Source organism: Crocuta crocuta, unplaced genomic scaffold (genome assembly GCF_008692635.1).
Source record: "Crocuta crocuta isolate KB4526 unplaced genomic scaffold, BGI_CrCroc_1.0 scaffold61, whole genome shotgun sequence".
Lineage (NCBI taxonomy): Eukaryota > Metazoa > Chordata > Mammalia > Carnivora > Hyaenidae > Crocuta > Crocuta crocuta.
This window is the reverse complement of record NW_027528369.1, coordinates 7,563,844-7,570,544: the sequence shown is the minus strand read 5'-3', so window position 1 is coordinate 7,570,544 and position 6,701 is coordinate 7,563,844.

The window sequence follows — 6,701 nt, the reverse complement described above, 5'->3', positions numbered from 1 at the left end:
GGGGCCCCGCGGCCCTGGGGGGGGGGGGGGGTCATCAGGGGAGCCCAGGAGGGCGCGCCCCGGGGAAGTGACCACACACCTGGGCAGACAGACGGGGTTAGAGTGCACCGCTGTGCCCGCGGGGATTTTGCCTTCCTGGGCCCGTGCTCTATGTAAAAAAAATTAACAGTGTGGGACGCCTGGGTGGCTCAGTCAATTAAGCGTCTCACTTCGGCTCAGGTCATGATCTTGCAGTTTGTGGGTTCGAGCCCCACGTCGGGCTCTGTGCTGACAGCTCAGAGCCTGGAGCTGCTTCAGATTCAGTGTCTCCCTCTCTCTCTGCCCCTCCCCCACTCATGCTCTGTCTCTCTCTGTCTCTCAAAAATGAATAAAAAAAAACAACCTAACAATGATCTATTACAAGTGCATTGATGAAAAGACAGAAAGAACCCAAGATGGATTGCTCTCTTTTTTCTGTTCTGATTTTATGAGAAATTAAGTCACCTTCCTGAGCCAACTTGACGTCTCGTGGGCCCTGGGCCTGAAGATGGCCCTGGATCCAAACAGCGCTGTGTGACCTGGCTAAGCCTCTGCAGTCTCTGGGCCAGGAAGCTGGGAAGCTTAAATGGATGCCGTGGATGAGCCCGCTGCGTGCATGGGAAGCGCCGATCTTGCCAGACCTTTCTCATCCTGTCCTCTGTGAGAGCAGGGTGGCCCGAAGGGGAAAAGGCCCTCAAGCTGGCCCGGGGCCTTATGAAGCGCCCCGCCCAGCTCTGCTCCAGGCTGTGAATGAAAACAGATGTCCCCTGGGCCGTTTGTTCTTGGACAGCCTGGCCCTGACCTCAGTTCACCCCGCCGCCCCGTTACTGACCTCCACTTACCCTCCCTCCCAGTGAGAGAGCTCTCCCCGCGCCAGCGAGCCCGCTCGCCGCCCCCCCTTGCCCCAGAGTGACCGGAGGCCCCGGGGCCAGCCCTCCTAGGAAGTGACCCCTTGGCTCCGGCCAGGGGACCTCCCGCGCTTCCTTCCCATTCAGCATTGCTGCCGGAGAAAGCGCCCCCTTCCCAGCGGTGGGAGGCCGCGAAGCCAATGCACACTGGCCGCTGGCCGGAGGGTCCTCGTCCCCCAGACGAGGCGCTGATCCCATCCGCCCCGTCTAGCTGCTGGGCCGGGCTCTTACCTGACTTCTCTTGCTTCTTTTCCACGCAGCTCGGCCACTTGTTTTTGTTTTTCTCCGTCAAAACCAAATCTGACTCTGGGGCGCTTGGGGGGCTCAGTCACTTAAGCATCTGACTTCGGCTCAGGTCATGATCTCACTGTTTGTGGGTTCGAGCCCCACGTCGGGCTCTGTGCTGACAGCTCGGAGCCTGGAACCTGTTTCAGATTCTGTGTCTCCCTCTCTCTCTGACCCTCCCCTGCTTGTGCGCTCTCTCGCTCTCGCTCTCTCGCTCTCAAAAATAAATAAATAGGGGCGCCTGGGTGGCTCAGTCTAAGCATCCAACTTCGGCTCAGGTCATGATCTCACTGTTCGTGGGTTCGAGCCCCGCGTCGGGCTCTGTGCTGACAGCTAGCTCAGAGCCTGGAGCCTGCTTTGGATTCTGTGTCTCCCTCTCTCTCTGACCCTCCCTGCTCATGCTGTCTCTCTCAAAAATAAATAAATAAATAAAACTTTAAAAATACTAATAATAAATAAACATTTTGAAAAAGCAAATCTCATCGTGAAACCCCTACACGTCCCTCCTTCTAGGCCAAACACCCTGCCATGGCCGTCAGGACAGGGACAAAAATGCATGATCCCAAAGCCCTTGGGGGTCCGACCTGGACTATCACCATCGGGCTGTGCGCTAGCACCTCCTGCAGGGGGGGATTGAATAAGCCCCTACCTGGGTCCAACCCAGACCAAAGAAGTCAAAGCCAGATCAGTGAGATCAGAACTGGTCGTCCCCAAAAGTCCCCGGCTGATTCCGACAAGCAGCCAGGGCCAGGCGCCCTGACACCCACAGGCCTCTCCCCAAGCACCCCCGTCCCCCTCCACGCCCTCCCGCCTCCCTCCTGCAGCACCCTGGCCTCCCCAAGACACACACACCTGCCTGCCTCTTTCCTCCAGGGCCTTTGCATATGCTTTTCCCTCTCGCTGACACCCTTCCCTGTTTTCTGTGCTGAGGAAACTGGCTCAGGCTTCCTCCCATCTCCACTTCCTCCCAAGAACGTTCTCTCATCTCCAGGCTGGCAGGGTCCCCCCAGAACAGGCTTCGTGGCCCACGCGCCTCCGCTGGGTAGGACCCCGGCGACACGACAGTAGGAATCGTGTGTCTTGTGACCACGTCTGACTGTCCTCCGAGTGCGGGGACTGTCTCTTCATTGCCTTGGGTTTTTTCTTTCTCACCTACTATGCTCATTGTGCACAGTAGGAGCTCAGCAAGCATTCACCGAATGGCTAAATGGATGCTTCTGCTCCCCACCCGGGGCTCCTGCCCAGACGGCTTTGCTGGGACTCCCTAATGTCAGTCCGTGACCCCGGAGCTCGCCACCGCCCGGCGCCAAAGTCCCTGCCCTGACTGCATGGATGGCAGTGACGCGTGCCCCCAGCGTGTCATCGTTCTGCAGCCACCGCCCGGGCCAGACAGCGCCCCCCGAGCCGCAGACACACCCGCCCCCTCCGCCAGCTTTGCGGAAAGGCTTGGCATCCTCGGCGTCTGGGGCTGGGCCACCCTCTGTCACGGGGGCTGCCCTGTGCGCGGAGGGACGCGTAGCCTCCAGCCGCCAGACGCCAGGGGGCTCCTGCCACCAGTGCCCACCCGGCGTGACAACCACAGACGTCTCCAGACACTGCCAAACGCCCCCCAGTCTGGGACAGAGGCACTCCCAGTAGGGGACACCTCCCTGCAAGGTGGGAGCTGACCGCAGGGAATCAGCGCGGAGTCAGGGTGCTGGCTGACGGATTCTGCCAACCCGTCCACACACGCTCCACGTGCCTTTCTGTGCGTATAAGTCATACACACGCGCACAATTAAAAGAGGAGAAAGGAAAACCAGGGGTGGCCGCATGGCTGGGTCAGTTAAGCATCCGACTCTTGATCGTGGCTCAGGTCACGATCTCACGGTTTCGTGAGTTCGAGTCCCGCATCGAGCTCCATGCCGACAACACGGAGCCTGCGTGGGATTCTCTGTCTCCCTCTCTCTCNTAAGAAACCCGCCATCCCGGAATAAACCCTGGCAGGAAGTGTGAGCCAAGGTTAAGGGCTCCGTGGCCTGCCTTGCGCTCCCCGCCGCGGCACCCAGGGACCGCCGCGCTCTGTCTCCCCCCGGCCTCCGCGCCTCGGGCACAAGCCGCCCCTCCTCGGGGTCACTGAGCTCACGGTGGGCACGGGGGCCACCACATCCTCCACATCCGGCTCCAAATGTGTCCTGCTCGACCAGCGGAGCCTGCGATGGCACACGCGGGGCCACGGGCCAGCCGTCGGTGGATTCGTGTGAAGAGCATACACATGCTTCTTGGAGCATTCTGGCAAATCCTCGCAGCCGGAGGGACGCCCAAAAAAGAGGGACACACAATTAAAAGGGCAGAATATTTAAAAGCATGCTTGCCACTCGACAACAGAAAGACGAACGACCCCATCTGAAAAGTGGTCAAAGGACCCAAGCGCACATTTCCCCACGGAGCACACGCGAGGGCCAATGGGTGTGTGGAAAGATGCTCAATGTCATTGGTCATCAGGGGAAGGCAAATCAAAGCCACGGTGAGAGGTCCCCTCCCACCCTCTGGACGGCCAGCACTTTACGCTCATGCGCACATGCACACACACGCGCGTGCACACGCGTGCAGAAACTAGCAAGTCTTGGTTAGGACGTGGAAGAACAAAACTGTCCCCTGATGCTGAGAACGGCAATGGGAGCATCCTCCATGGTGCCCTAAAGAACTGAACACAGAGTTACCATGATCTGAATCTTAATTTTAAATTTAAGATTCCCTCTGGATGCCTGGGTGGCTCAGGTGGTTAAGCGTCCGACTTCGGCTCAGGTCATGATCTCACAGTTTGTGGGTTCGAGCCCCACGTCGGGCTCTGTGCTGACAGCTCGGAGCCTGGAGCTGCTTCAGATTCTGTGTCTCCCTCTCTCTGCCCCTCCCCCGCTCATACTCTGTCTCTCTCTCAAAAATAAACATTAAAAAGAGATTAAGATTCTCTCCCTCAAATAAAAAAAAAGGTTAATTAAAAAAAATTTTTTAATATTTATTTTTGAGAGAGACAGAGTGCGAGCGGGGATAGAATCCGAAGCAGACTCCAGGTTCTGAGCTGTCAGCACAGAGCCCGAAGCGGGACTTGAACCCACAAACCTCGAACCCACAGACCGTGAGACCATGACCTGAGCTGAAGTTGGACGTTTAACCGGCGGAGACCCCCAGGCGCCCCCAAAATGGTTACTTTTTTAATGTGAACGTGACTTCCACAAAAGTAAAGTGGAAACAAACTACACAAAGGATCGGACGAGCGGAAACGGAACGGCGCTCTCCACGCCCCATGCCCTGCCCGCGTCAGGGCGGAAAAGCCGGGCTGCCGGCCCCCTGCGTGCACCTGCTCCCTCTGGCTGGTCTGGTCACCGGACCTTCTGCCCAGTGCCTGTCCCTCACCCCCTCCGACCTCTGTGGCCCGGTGGGGGGCAAAACCATCCAAGGTGTTACTTGCTAAGGACGGCATTAGAAAAACAAAACAAAACACCAAGACAGAAAAACTCCGACTTCAGGGCACCCCGTGCCGCTGACAGGTTGCTTGGCCTGGGGGTGAGCTGGGGACTTCACAGTCCCTCTCCAGAGGGGNTGAAACAGGCTCCAGGCTCCGAGCTGGCAGTCAGCACAGAGCCCCACGCGGGGCTCGAACCCGCGAACCGCGAGATCATGACCCGAGCGAAAGTCGGACGCTTAACCGACTAAGCCACCCGGGCGCCCCTCCAGAGGGGACTCTTAGCTTTCCAGGGAAGTAAAGAGTCCCCCTGTCCCCTCATGTGTTTCCCGGGGACACTCCGGAACACAGAGGGCCTGGCGACATGGGACCTGTGTAAGACGCGCAAGAGCCCCTATCAGGAAGGGGACGGTCCAGCCCAGGAAAACAGGTGCACGGTGCTACGTGCTAGGACTCGGAAGTCTGAGGCAGACGCTGCGGGGCGCCGTGTCAGCTGGGGAGCCCCCTCTAGAGAGGAGCAGCATCCGAGGGGTGACATCTAAACCCGGAGGTGAGAAGGAACCCAACACGTTAAGGGGAGGGGGGGTAGGAAGAATCTTCCAGGCACCGGTCACCTGCCTCTGGCCCCAAACCTGCTGTGCTATAAACTCAGGAGGGCCCTGGGGGGTAGGAGGAGGCTCTCACTGTACCCCGAGATCCAGGGAGGAAGTGGAGACAGGGGGGGCTGGAGCAGGCCTGCGAGGGAGAGCCACCTAATGATGCGGGTGCCGGGCACCCCCCAGACCTGAGCCCATCACGTAGCCCACGCGCCCTCTTACTGGCGATCGGTTCAGGAACGGGTCGGCGGTCTGGTCTGCACCAATGAGGTGAGACACGTCTGGGAAAGTGGTCCTCATACCGGAGAGGCATGCAGGTATGCGGGGCTTCTGTGCATCTGGACTTTACCCAGTTAGGATGCAATGGCAGGATCTCCAGCAGCCCACTTTGCCACCGTGAGGGGACAATTAGGAGAGTGAAGGCCAACACCGAGAGGGCCGCCTGGGGAAACACCCTCGAGGCCTTGGTGACTTTGCTGAATTGTTGAGTCTGGTCGATCCTGGAGCCATCCTCCCTGGGCTTCCTGTTACGTGGGACAAACTCACCTTCCTCAGGGTTAAACTGATCGAGGTGGAGCTTTTTTTTACTGACGGCCAAATACAACCTGACTGATACACACCAAGTTCACGTCCAGCCTGGCTGATGAGCATCGTTGAAAGCAGAGGCTACAGGGGAAAGAGTAGAGGAAAGTGGCATTTCTTGAGCACCTACTATGTGCCACACTTTGTACTGGGCACGTTGCATAGGTCTCCCCTTAATCTTCAGATCAGCCCTTTGAGGCGGCCACCCCAAGGTATCCCCACTTAACAGAAAAGGAAACTGAGGCTGAAAGGTGAAGACACTTGCCGGATTCCAAGGGGCGGGACCAGGATACGAATGAGGTCCGTCTGGGCACCTGGCAGCCTCTTTCCAGCNGGTTAAGTCATGCCGAACACTGTTTTCTGCCACCATCTGTCACCGCCTAAAAGGATGCTAGTCTGTTGGCCAAAACAAGCTGTCCCGTCATAAATGCCAGCGTGACGGGCACATAAATTCAGGAAGTGATCTCCGCCTGGCAGAGCAGGCAGGGCCGCCCTCCCCGCGGGCGGAGAGCGGCGGGGACAGCCCACCCCTCCGGCCCCGTGTCTTACCTTCTTCTTCGAATCAGCGGCCAACTGTGTTCTGAGCTTTCACGGACGTGCCGTTCACGTTCCACAGCACAGAGCTTGTACCGGTGGGAAATGAGAGCAGCAGAGGGCATTTAAATCAGGGATTCAGGGCACCTGGGCGGCTCGGCCGGTTCAGTGTCTGCCTCCTGACTTCGGCTCAGGCCGTGATCTCGGTCGTGGAACTGAGCCCTGGGTCGGGCTCTGCGGTGAGCGTGCACCCTGCTTCAGATTCTCTCTCTCTCTCCCCCTCTTCCCCTCTCCCTGCTCATTCTCTCTCTCAAATTAAAAAAAAAAAAAAAAA